Raw genomic sequence first — 13,762 nt, 5'->3', positions numbered from 1 at the left:
GTGGCCCTCAGCCATATCCCATTGAGCACATTTAAATCACTAGAAGCACTGAGTGTAAGGATAGCTGATCCTGTTCCACCAGACTGAAGTCAGTGCAAACCAGCACAAATGGGAAATCTACCCTACATGAACTCACAGGGGCTGGGGCAGATCCATCCACAGAAAAACATGAAGTTCTACTCCTTAACTATGCAGTGATCAGGATTAAATAAACAGCCCTAGACACACCTGTTCCTATAGTTGAAGTCTGCCACGTCAGTTAGAAAAATACATTATATTCCACCATAGCCCAGCAACTGGAGCTTCAAGTATTCCCAGAAGGGTCATCCTGCACTTGACATGTGACAAAGAACATGGAAAAACCACTGGAGAAAGAGAAAACCATGGTGTGTTCCTTGGAGCAAGAGGGTCTAAGTCCTTGGAAGCTTCTAAGTGAGAATTGCCAGAGTGCTTGGCCAAAAAGCAGGAGAAAAAACCAGTGGACATCTGATTTCTGTCCCTGCTGTCACACATAAACAGACTTTCTGGTAGGAGCCAATGCAGGGCAGCAGCAGCACTGCCACACAAAGATCAGTGCCACACTGAGTGCAGACACACTCAGCTCAGCTCTGGGCAGCAGTCTGTCCCCAGCAGCACGGTGCTTAAGTTGGGCCAGATGACCCTGCTGGGAGCCAGCATGGCAAAACTATGCCCACAAGGATTTGAACTCCATTGATCTTCAAAGTAACGAGTAACAAGCATTCATTTTGCAAGGAAAAGGGCGAAGAGAGGGGGAAAAGGCACACACATGGCACAGAGGGACCATGGCAGGCCATCCCAAGCAGCTGCATGTGTCCTGTTTCCAGTACTCTCACCATGTTGTTGCCCTGATTCTTGCAGCACATCTGCTGCCCTCACATCCCTGCAACAGCCATTTCCCCAGTGGGCCCAGACACATCACAACTTTTTAGCAGCCCAAAGGACAAAGCAGAGGAGGACTGTCTGAAAATGACAAACAGAATTATCCTGGTGTTATGCAGGACAGCAGTTGGAGCTAGCACTGCTATTTACAAGGGATGCAGCTTGCAAAAAGCAAACATCCCTCCATGGCCCTCGGGGTCTCTGCTCTAACTAACAAGTCGTGTGACACTGAAGGCAGATAATTAATCTCCCATCACAGCACCTGTCTGCACCACCCTTTTCCCTTATCTAATATCTTTGTCCCTGTCCCTCCCTTTACGGACACCATTTACAGCAAGGGGGAGTGAGGTTTATCACTGCCACCTATTGGCATGTGCCCTGCAGGAAGAACATGAGGACATGGCAACACTGCACAAAACCATCACCACTTCTCCATGTTGATTCTTCCTGTAAACCTGAATATACTTTGATGGCCAGGGCACAAAAACGCAGCACATATTTTGGATGGGTCTGTAAACTAGTTATGAGCAAAGCTGCATTAGCAACAGTCCTCTTGTTAGCAGTTTTGGGGGTGGTGGTTTGGTTTTTGTTTTGATGGGATTTTTGGTTTGGTTTTGCATTTTGGTTTGCTGTTGTCTCTTTTTTTCCCCTTTTTCACTTGTAGGACTTAAAACCAGAACTGCACTCTTCCATGTGGATATAGCAACTCATCTGGAGCCAGATCTTTTGCTATGACATGGCATTATGTGTTTTGGACATACTCTGCAGGTCCTTAAAATCTCTGAAGAGCTTTCCCCTCAGTACTGGAACCCAGTCTTATAGGGCACTCTGGGAGCATCCATGTTGAACTAAATTTGGGATATCTGGCTCAGTTCTGTATTAAGGTCAACTTTACTTAGCTCTAGCCATCCAGGCGAAAGGTCTGTTTTCCTGCTGGGTTCTATAACACACATACAGGCACAATGCAGAAAGCATTTTAAGTTTTCAACTAAATCTACCTCCTGCTTTGAAGCTCAAAAGGTCAGACTCGAGGTGGGGTTTGACACCAGCACTGGAATAGAGAAGAGACAGGAGGAGCATTGCCGGTCAAAAGCTAGGGGCATTGACAGAGCTGTGTCTGGGGAGCTCTGAACTGAAATACCAGGAGGGCTGCAGGGCAGATGGGGGGCACTGGCAGACTTGTCTAGATGGGCAAAGCTTGTTTGCTTTACACAGAACATGCCTGGATGCAGTCCCTGATGCAAGTCCCTCCTTTAATAAAAATCAGAGCTCTACTCTGATAAAGCTGCTGAAGAGAAAGCCATTCCTTGTTCTCTAAAGCTGACCTTTCCCTTTCCCCAGCATAGTTAGATCCCTTACAAGATTTGGTACATTTAAGAAGAATTTTTAAAAAACATTTTTACAAACATGTTCTGCATGACCGCTTCCACTAATCCTGCCGACAGGGGCGATCAATGCCTTTAAAGGAGATTTGTGGAAACCACAAAGAGTCAAATGCTGCCACTATGGAGATAAATGCCCCTTCTGTTCCTCAGCTGACACTCACCACAACACACCTCCTCTGGGGAAGGTTTTGTTCCAGACTCAACTTATTATTAAGGTGGGGCAGAAGTTCAGGAGTGTCTCACTAAGAACTGCTCCCCACCTGGTTTAATTTCTTACTAGAAAGAACTGTGCTTAAAGCACAGCTACAGCACCCTCTTACACTATGCTGGATTATTAATTCAACATCGATCCAGAGGAAACACACTCCACTTCCTACAGCACCCTGCTTTTGAAGGTAACCCATTCTATCGACCAGACTGAAGGTTGCTTAAATTAGCAAGAATAAATAAAACCTCAACTCCACTGAATAGCAAAGAGATTTGAAAAAAAAATTCCATTCTTTTTTGTTTTTTCATCCAAGATCAGGATTTTAGTACACTGTCCCTGATTATCTCTTCACATGTGAAACATTTTTACCCATCTCTTTTTTTGAGTCAATGCAGGCAGCAAGTCATCTGGGCAGAGGCTCCTGCTCTCAAACCAGATAACAAATCAAGCTATTCAAGATTAAATGCATTACCCTGCTTCCCACTATTTTAAAGGCCAGAGTTCTATAAACTAGTGCCAGATGTTTTAATTAGCAGAAAGCAACAGTATATTCCCTCACAGCATGTTCCAGAAGGGATACTGAAGCGACAAAGTAAAAAACCTCAACATGGAACGAATGCATGTTTCATTATACATCTTTGACTTCTTCCCCTGCACTCTGCCCACAAGCCTGCCTTTGCTAGGACTCATTCCAAAATATTACTTCAAGTAGATTTTGTTTTGTTCTTTACCGTTTCCTGGAAACCTTCGTAAATATATTCCACCGGTGTTTCTCAACTTCCCCTGCTCAATCAATCTTTGTCCCAACCCAAATCTATTTCACTTCATTTGAAGAAACTAACTCTGCCTCCTGATCTAACAGAGACTCCATTAGGGATGCAGCCACAGCACATTTAGCAGTCTCTTTAAACCTGTGGACACAGCAAGGCAAAAATTAATACTTCACCTCAAAAAGTCATACAGGAGTGTTTCTTACAGGAGGCATATGTAATCCACAGGAGGATGGTGCAATATGATACAGTTGCAGCTCTGTCACTACTCAGCTGATGAGGATCTCAAGATCAAATTTTGTAGAAGACTTGTGTGCTCATGCAGGTATATAACACAAGAGGGATTTCAAGTGACATCACACAGAACAAGAGCAGTTTGGGATGTTTGTTATCAAGATAATACTGCTATGAAAACATGGCTTAGGCATGATATGTTTGAGAACAGAAAGAGTGACCATTTCCTCACAAAAGACCTTATATCTTTTCTCCTGATGTTCCCTATTTTGTGCTCAGCATAAGTTTCTGCATTCCTGTCTCTGCAAAATTGGGGAGAGGCACTGGAATCCCCCTGATGGCTACTGGACAGGTGCAGTGTGCTTTCTGTTCCAGCACATTGTGGTGTCACACCTGGGGACAGCACTCATGCTGTCCACACTCAGCACAGCAGGGAAATATTTCTGAATTTAAAATTCACTTATAAAATTCTGTGGGGGATGGCTGTTCCCAAGACAAGAGCTGTCCTCAACACCAAGATTATATTGGTTTTTCCACCATCTGTAGGGTTCTGACCATGTTGTTCTCTTCCTTGAAGAAACCATCATAGCTAGGCAGGCAGTTTTGAAAATATTGGGCTGATAAAAAGGGAAAGATATAGAAAAATAATACCCTCACCAATGTATCTGTACTGGAAGAAATGCACAACAAAAAGCCAACACAACTAAAACATTTACCACTTCCTAATACTCAAGTTTGAAGTGAAAAATTAGAAATTACAAAGAAAACACAAGTTCTGGTTAATGTTATCCATTTGGTTTCTGAAATAAGCTTCAGGTAAAATTTGATGGCAATTGTCACATGGTGTTCTTGGAAATCCAGTTTTGCCCTGCTGCGTCTTTCTAGAAATGCAGTGACCTGGGATAATCTGCATGCTTGTTCCTCTCCTGCCTCTCCTGCTCTTGCCCCTTGTTTGTTCCTTCCTTCATCTCCTTCAGTGGCTTATTTCTGATTTCTCCTGTCCTTTGGAGTTATCAGGAGTAAGACACAAGATTGATTCTCCAGGTCAAACTGTTCCTCATCAATTATAGTAAACAAACCAGGAACGTGTTTTCTAGCCAGTCAGTCTCCTTTCTCTCTCTCTCTTACACAGACACACAGATGTCCTTCTACTTCCAAGGAAAACAGGAGCTGAAATGGGTTCATTTGTTATTTTCTCTTTAACAACAACCATAGTCGCATTTCTCCGATTTATCAACTCCTATGGAAAATGGCATTTCTTGGTGAGAAACAATACCAGATATTAATACAAACAGATAGAATTTGAGATACAAGCATCTAAATCCATTTTTGGCAACTCATATTTATGTATTTCAGGCTTTGGTTTACTTCAGGAGAAAGGATTAGGGGCACATGGAAAGAATAGCAAATCAAGCTGATGGGAACTTTTTAACTGGAAAGCCAGTGGCACAGAGGTTGGCTTCCAAAAGGGCTGTGAGGAAATACGTGAAAGAAGGGGAGGAACAGAATGAAAGAGACAGAGAGAGAGAAAAAAAAAGAAAGGGAAAAGGTCATTAATTCCTAACCTTCTTTCCTTTTTATTTCCTTAGCTGTTTAGAGCACAGCCTTTTCCCTCAGCAGCTCCCCATGGCTAAAGCCATTGCTGTGAGAAAGTTTTTCACCAGGTAGTCCCCATCTTATTCAGCAGAGGGGTTGATATTCCATCCCTTCAGAGAGAGCTGCACTGGTGCATGAGCCCCTGCAGATGGGTGGCACCAGGCTGTCACAGTGGCTGGGTGGCACAGTGCTGCCATCATGCAGCCAGCAGCACCCACAGCTTGGTTCTGGCCATGGCCAGCAGTGCAGGCACAGGGTGCTTCTCACTCATGAGCCCTCAGTTCATTTTGGCTTCAGGAGAGCCAAAGGAGGGCCCATTCCATCCCTCCTTTCTCTGAAGGGACACATCCATCTCCAGGGAAAGGGATCTCCTCTCACATTTCGAAAGACCAGCTGTCACACAGAGCTGTTGCATCTCTGGTGCTTTCACTGCTGCAGCACAAAATCATTGCATTCTCTTTCTGTCCCAACAGCTTCTAGAGGAAGTGCCATTACAAGCACCTTTTACTAGGTCAAGGCAATTTCTACCTTCTCCCTGGCCACAAGACAAAGCTAGTGTCTAATTTTATTTAGGACAAGACCATCTGCATAACCCTGAGAATGTTGATGCCATCACACATAAAACATTACAACACCACAACATGTCTCATGATAAGAGCTGAGTCCTTAGATCTTCAGCCTTAAGGAGGTTGTTAAAGATAATAACAGCTTTGTTTTAAAATGTAACTCACATGTGGGATCTAGACACCTTTCTGACAAGGCAATAAGGAGAAGGCAGCACCACTGCACAGCTGAATTCCCTTCTGGAATAAAGAAGGCCAACAAAGCTCCGATCAAAATCATACTGAGTAGTGATAAGCTACAAAGCCACTTTGAAAAAACACATCTCCTTAGATCATCCACAGCCAGAAGTGAACAACCCAAGAAATAACTACCAAAATCCAGCTTTTTCCACCATCACCAGCACTCAGGTGCTGACCATTGCTATGGTCAGGCAGCAGACTGTCTGACATCCTCACAACCAAAACTCTCTTCCCCAACACTTATGATCTGCCTCTTTAGTCCTTTTTAGGAATTCTTTGTATGTTGGCACTGGCACAAAATACTAGACTCTTGCTGTGGTCTGTCTTGTCTCACAGTGCCTCTGAGTTCTTTCACAATACAAATGCCTGTCTGACTGGTGTATGTACTTCCCATGACAATCAAGCACATGAATTTGAAGGATCACTGTCATCCTTAACAGATGATAGTGATGCTCAAATAAGCTTTGGCTGTTCTTACACATATTAAACTAGTGTGCTATTAAATAAATGCCAAAAGTGAAGGAGGAGATCTGTGAGGCTCCATAACCCTTCTAAATGAAGAAGCTTGTTATAAAACCACAGAGAAGTCTGCAAGAGTAAAACCCTAAAAACTAAACAAGTCCTGACTCCAGACTTTTCCTGAGTTTTATGTCTTTTTTTCCCCCTTTCTTCCTTTCATTAATAATAAAAAAAATTAATAAGTGGAATGTTCTGTAGTAACTTTGAAAGAAGTAATTTAATAAAAAAATTCAGAGTGCCTCAAGTTAATTTAATTCAATCCTAGGCTCATGCTGCTGCCAAATTGCACATTTCAAAACTGCATAGCCAAAGAATTTTAGGTGCCCTCTGAGAATGCCTGAAGTGAAAGGAAAGGCAGAGAAAAAAAGACCCATGAAAGCAAATTAAGGCAAATACCTTGCTGGGGGTTGGAGGGAAAAGAGAAGAAAGAGAAGAAAGAGGAAGTTTCGATTAATGTGCAAGTGATTTAGTGCTTATGAACAATAGCTAGGTAGAAGTGTTGCTGGGCATTAATTTAATTATTTAACACCTTTTGAAGGGGGTTAGGTATAGGTCAGGATGTAGGTTAGGCCAGTCAAGAAGAGGAAAGCTCTTCAGTAAAGAATAACTATTTTGCAAAATGAAAGTACAGCACAACAATTGAGTCCTGAGGGTCAGGGCTTCAAGCAAGAGAAATCAAGACTCTCTGTACTGAATTCTTCCATAGAATGTATTAAGCAGGGTTCTGTAGACATTAATTCTGGGACATGATCCAGTCTGGAGACTGAACACACATTGTGGGTCTGATCTGCTTCCACTGAGGCAAAACCACAGCCAAAGCAGGACTGAGTACAGTGAGTTGTTGCATCTGAGGTAGCTAAGAACCCACAGTGGACAGCTAGTATGCAAGAAAACATCTTAGAAATGTTCAACTGGAATTCAGTGTCCTGATGTCCTACACCAGAAAGAGTCTAGAAATGAAGAAGTAGGATGCAACTTTTGTCCCATAACTTTGCTCTGGAAGAACAATGCATGATACATTACCAATCCAAGATGTTTTTCACCAGTCCTGTCTATCCATACAAGTCCCTAGATCTCACTGTCACCATATTGTCCTATTTCATTTGCAAAAACCTGTACTCTGAAATCTGCCATCTCAGACATAGTCTTTAAGTTAGGAATAGAGTTGCTAGCATGTAGCTTGCTCCATCTCACAACTGCCACAGCTATGCAGCTCTGTCCTCTCTGCCCCCTGGGCCTCTCTTAGTGTCATTGGTCTCTTTGCAACAGGCCAGGTTTAGGTGTTAAACCCTTCAGAACAGAGAGTGTTGATTATTATAAGTGTGTGCAAACATTCCTCTGTGTCCTCAAGGCTTATGAAAAAGGTTACAACATGACTGCCAGTAATACCAGAGGACTGGATTTGATGACCCAAAGAGGTCCCATGGAGCCCCGTACCCCAAATCACTTGTTTCTGCTATTACTATTGGTTCTAATCTTATTGTTTACTTACTTAATAGAGCAGGTGAAAGTAAATTCTACTGGCTTTCTTCATGTTCAAGGTTAAAGCAGAGCAGTTCTGCTTGAAAAGCATTACCTCCTAAATATGCAATACAGTTTTTTCCAAAGGCTTTAGACTGTCTGCTATGATTTCCTCTTCAGGAGGATACAAGTTAAGCTGGATGTCATTGGAAAGTCAGTACTTTCAACAAGATTTTTGATAAAGCCACGTAATTAACAAATGACCTTGATGTTATCATACAAACTGGGCACATTTTCCATTGTAACAAATACCTCAGCTAGTGTCAGAAGATTTTCCAGTGTTCTTTTTGTATATGTGTAAAAATAGATGAACAAAGAGAAATAGAACACTGATTTATATATATATATAAAATATATACATATTTTAAAAATCAGTGCTTCCTAGCTCATACTGTTTCTCTTCTATTTTCTTATTTTTTATCTACTTGTTTTCATTTTTTTCACATTTATTTTTATCTTTCACAGTCTACTTCCCCCTATCTTATCTGCTTCTTTAGAAAATTATGATAATGGCCCAAGTTCTTCAAATGTATACACTTGATAGGAAATTTCCAGCTACAGCAAAAAAAGGTGCAAACTTGTTCCCAGCTTCACCCATTTTATGCAGTCTTTGCATCCCCTATACTCCACATGATGATGACTTGATTGTAACTTAGAGCTGTCTCTTTTTGAACTATATCAAACTTAATTTTCATGAACAACCAATATTAATGCAACAGGCTGAGTTTCAGTAAAAAAGATTTATAATACACACACTACTATTTACTGGCTTTTCCAATATTTACTGTGGTATCCAAAAGGGCTTTACGTGCATCTCTGAAGTTATCCCCCCATTTGGCATCTAGGGAGCAGAAGTCCATATCCTCTAAGATAATTAGATACTTAATGATCTACGTGTCTATTTACTTTTTGAGGATCTCAGCTGCAGAGAATATTAAGCGACTTACCCAAATGTCATACAAAAAGGTTGCGGTAGTGTCTTTAAAAAAAAAAAAAATCACAACAGAACCAGAAACCAATCTCCTAAATCCATATACTTTGTCTTAACTACTATCCTTGTGAATTACACTGTTATATAATGTAATTAGAAGAAAATAGCAAGTTCTATTCTAGGAACTTCTAATCAGCGACAAGCACTGCACTCCTAACGATCTCATTAGAAAAGAAATGCATAATTGCATGGTAGCACCATCGAAGAAGCTCTACCTCCAGCCAGAGGGGCATCCCTTTTCCACATAGCACAACTTCAACTAAGGCCATTCCTGCTCTAGGCAACACCAGAAACAGGGAAAAGCAAGAAGTGATAAGACTTCGTCTCTTCTAAACACAAGGTTAGGTTTTTTGAAAAATAAAAGAAGGAAAGGAAAATTCTATTACTAAGGTATTGGTTACTGAGAATTAATGCTAAGCTGGTGTTTTGCTGCAGTTCCCAAGTGCAGCAGTTTTATAAGCAAAGCCTCCTTCCAGTAGGAATAGATCTAGAAACCCTACTGACACCTTGGATTTGGATCCCATCTTTGCAAATACATTCATATTCTGTAATCACTTTGTACATTTTATTTATACCTGCCTATTATTAACTTGCACGTTTCAAAGCAAGCACCTCACTGCAACACTATAAATTGAGGAACCCAACCATTCCACCCTATCTTTAAAGGTTTGGTACAGCTCAGGCCACCCACCATATGCTTGATGTGACAACAAATGCTGTGACCCAACCCTTTTTTCAGTGGAGAAAGAGCCAGAGCAGGCAGCTGGCCCAAACTCCCAGTGCCAGAGCAGACATCTGGCACCATCAACAGCAGATATTATAGACCATGGCTGAGCTGTAAACCTTGACTTCGCTTTGAAGACCTCCAAAATATGAGAGCAACGTGATCTAGATTTTGTATTTGAAGTAACTACTGGATGCAATGGATCACTCTCCTCCACAGGACCTGCTTCAGCAGGCCCTTTTCAGGAAAGAGTTGTGCTCCAGTTGCAAGGATCACAGCTACACCTATGGGATAACAGGAAAGTCCTGTCAGATCCCGATGCAGTTATTATTAATAACTCATACACACACAGGGAGACAGTTTAAGGTTTTGAAAACAGACGTAGTAGCTGCTGAACGATATTTGCAGCTCTTTCACAGTTTCCTCTGCTAGCATCAGCAAACTCCTACTTGAGTGTGCCACTCTGTAAAATGGGAATTTTACAGCTCCACAGGGAAGATGTGAAGGAGTAAAGCACCAAAGCAAGGAGTTAGGCGCCTAAAAGCTTTATTGATCCAGGTCTGAGTATACCGTATTATTGGACTCTATGTTAGGTCATATCTGGGAGCCTAAGAAAAGCAGCTGTAAGAGGCAGCAAGAGGATTGAACTCTAACATAAGGAAAGAATATAAGAAAAACCATGAACTGAAACGCTTTAACCTATGAAGGCAAGGACAAGAAGTGGTTAAGAGGGGATTTCGCTTAAGCATGGAGAAGAAAATCTTAAGAGATACAAATCACGACTGCTGATGATTCTGTTTTCCTCCTGACACAGATAATGGGATAAGTGGGCATGCATGGAAATCACGGAAAGGAGAATTTCTGAGGAGATGAAAGCCTTTCACAAAGCCGGCTCCATTATACCATTTTTTCCTGTGCCTCCTGTTGGGAAAGGCTGGGAGTACTACCCTCGATTTCTCCACAGTCTGTCAGAGGAGCTGGAAGCTCTCCTGTGCCTGGGAACATGCCGTAAGCCCTGATCTGCCCACCTCACCAAGCAGCCAGGCTTGGAGCAGCTCTGAAATGTCCCCCAGCTCCTTCTCCCACCTAATTTCCTAGCACACTCCTCACATGAAGAGACGGGGACTGGAGTAACCAGGAGGGCTCACCCTGCTCATCCTGTCTGGCATGTGCAGGCCTTGAACTGGGAGTGTGCTGAAGGGCTCTGGTGCCCTGGTCCTGTCTCTGCTGGGCTAAAGGAAGGTACTGAAGCTGGAATATGCTCTGAGGGAGTCTCCTGAATGCTCCTCCTCATGCAGGAGAAGGCAGCGAGTGAATACAGCAGCATCTTCCTGCACTGGGCAAGCCAGTGTCAAAGCTCATTCACTGATGTGTGAAACCTAAATCTCTGTGAGGCTCCTCTTCATCCCTTTTTTTTTTTTTTAATTCTCCCCACCCCCAGCCACTCTCCTATTTTTTTGGGTGTTGCCATGGAAACTGCATCTGGTTTCCATTCTCTGTCTTTCAGTCATGTCCCTGCTCAGAGTCAGAGGCAGCATCGAAGAGACATTGATCATTGATGCAATGAGCCATCCCCGCGGGAGCCAGGCTGCCCTGTAACCCCGGGCCTCCCAACCACCACCTGCCTCACAGAGAAGGTCCAATCTTACTGCTCTTGGGGCAAGATTAATTAAAAGTGAAGTGGAACCAGGCCCTTTAAGGCAGCATCCTTTGGAGGGTCATGAGAAATGCGTGCACATACACACATCTCGGGCCCTAATGGAACTGTGTCAGGAGATCCTGGGTTATTCCCATGTCCCTGTACACACTGAAGTCTACCCCCAGCTTGCTACAGAGGAGCCTGGGAGACTGATGTGCTGTTTCTCTTTCAAAGCTAATCCATACCTCATCATCTGCCCCATTCCCTCCTGAGGCTGCTGGAGCAGAGATGCTCTTCTTTGAGACTTGCCTTAGGCCACACACCCTGGCAAGCCTAGGGCTGAAGGGTACACAAGGTACCTCACAGCCAATACACCTGCAGCCTTGCTCTTTCATGCCTTGCCACTGCTGGCTGGAATCTCATCACTTTCCCCAGTGGAAGAGGGTGTGAGTGGAGTAAGCACCAAACAGAAACAGCTGTGCTGACACAAGAAGTCAAGAGAGAAACATTTCCATTAGGAAGGGATTTCGGATGGCAAGCAACAAGAACAGCAACAGGCCAAAAAATGGAAAGGTGGATCAGTAAAGACAAAGCAATCTCAAAGGAAGGAAGAAAGGATGAAAAAAACCATTGAAACAGGACCAAGAGAAAGACTGGCCTGGTTTTTTAATTTCAGCTTGCTGCTAGCTGAATCCCTTTTCCTCCAGCCTCCTCCCACCACCTCCCCGAAGGGTATCATTGCCTCCTAATACACTGATGTGCCAAGGAGCCCTCTGACAGCTCTCTATTAATTAACTTCATGCCGATACAAATTTTATTTAAAGTTAAAAAAATCCAATTCACATTGATCCACCTTCATTGCTCCATGTGGCTGCCAATCAATGGCTGCTTGGCTTTACCTGACAGGGGAATAGATCTCGCAGCTGCTCGGACAAGGGAGCGCTTGCGAGGTGGAAAATAAAAGCGCTGTCTTTGGGTCTCTCCCACATCATACACCCATTCTGGAGGAAGACACAGCATCCCTTCTCCTTCCCTGATTTTTGTGCACCCTCCAATTTCTCTGCAGACCTCCCACTCCTGACAGTGGGAAGTACTCTCTGTACCAGCCATGCTAGGTCCCATTGTCCCAGCCCAGGAAGGGGTTTTTCTCATGTGGCAGACTAGGCTGAAAGCTTATACAATGCACAAGGGCTCAGTGGGGACCAAAAAGGGATGAATTGACCCCCTGCATTCAGGCTTCTGACAAGATTTGCCAAATTTCTCAATGGCAATTGTTGTTTTACTCTCAGAGGGAATAGCTTTGTCTCTTCCCCTTCCCTCTCCCCCAAGAATCGATATGGCTTCTACAGAGAACAGCCTTTCCAAACAATGCTTTGTCCCTTAGGCCTTGTCTGCAGTAAGAAAATTGGTAAGCACTTTTTTTTTCCCCCTCTGCTTTGCAAGGAGCAAAATAAGATGCTGGATAGGAAACATAACACGCACATCTTTACCCAAGGATGAGAGAAGGGCTCCTGGTCCTTTACTGCCAGCACAATATCTTTTAACATTACTGGATGCTATCAGTCAAGGTAAACGGTTTAGCTCTGGTTGAGTTTGGCTACATATGCCAACACAGACTTCAAACTGGCCTTTCTCCTAATGTTTAAAGTTACATGACTCATCTGTGACCCAGGAAGAAGCAGAAGATGCATTACCTTGCATCTTGACACTGTGAGAAAGGTCATTTTAGAAGCAGTTATAGTGTACTCTTTCTAAATCCCTTCTTGAAAAATAATCGTATTTCTCTACTAGAGGCAAAGCCTCCAGCTCTCCAGTATGGACGAGGTTTATTGTTTTATTATCAAGATTCTAAAGTCTCACAGTGAGGAGCTCCAGAGTTAGGGTAGTACTGAAAGAGACTATTTTAGCAAAAAATATCCAGCTTTAGGCATCATGTGGACGCTGGAGAAAGAATACTAAGCAAGCCCTGGGTAGCACCCTTGAAGTCATCATTAAAATTCCACCATTAAGCTTCCTGGTGGTAAGTCCATCTCTGATGGAGTCATACCATTCCTGCCAACCAAGAAGCCCTGCCCATATAAGCAGGGCATCCAGCCTACAGGCTTAATGCCTGACATGTACAAGTCCTCATATGCACCCACACATGTCTTAAAAGACAATTATATGCTGGCTTTCATATAAGAGCTTCTATTTGTGGGTGAGCAGCAAAAATAATCCTCTACCCCTGCCAAAGCTAAACATTATGACCTGAGGAAATATGTCAGCCTGTTTGTCTAATTTAGATGATGCTAGGCACACACTGGTGGGTGTACCTTATAAACCTAATACAAGCTGCAACAGAGGAGGCTGGATACCCCTGAAATTGAAGTCTAAGTGCTTGTTGTATAATATAACAGCATGGCTTGTGCAATTTCACCATGAATACTTGCAATCCTTAAGGCTGAATAAGTACAATACAGACTTGAACCAACA

The sequence above is a fragment of the Melozone crissalis genome, unplaced genomic scaffold (genome assembly GCF_028551555.1).
Source record: "Melozone crissalis strain CALT ecotype California unplaced genomic scaffold, PUWL_Pcris_2 ptg000008l_1, whole genome shotgun sequence".
In the NCBI taxonomy this organism is placed as follows: Eukaryota; Metazoa; Chordata; class Aves; order Passeriformes; family Passerellidae; genus Melozone; species Melozone crissalis.
Note: the sequence above shows the minus strand (reverse complement) of the source record.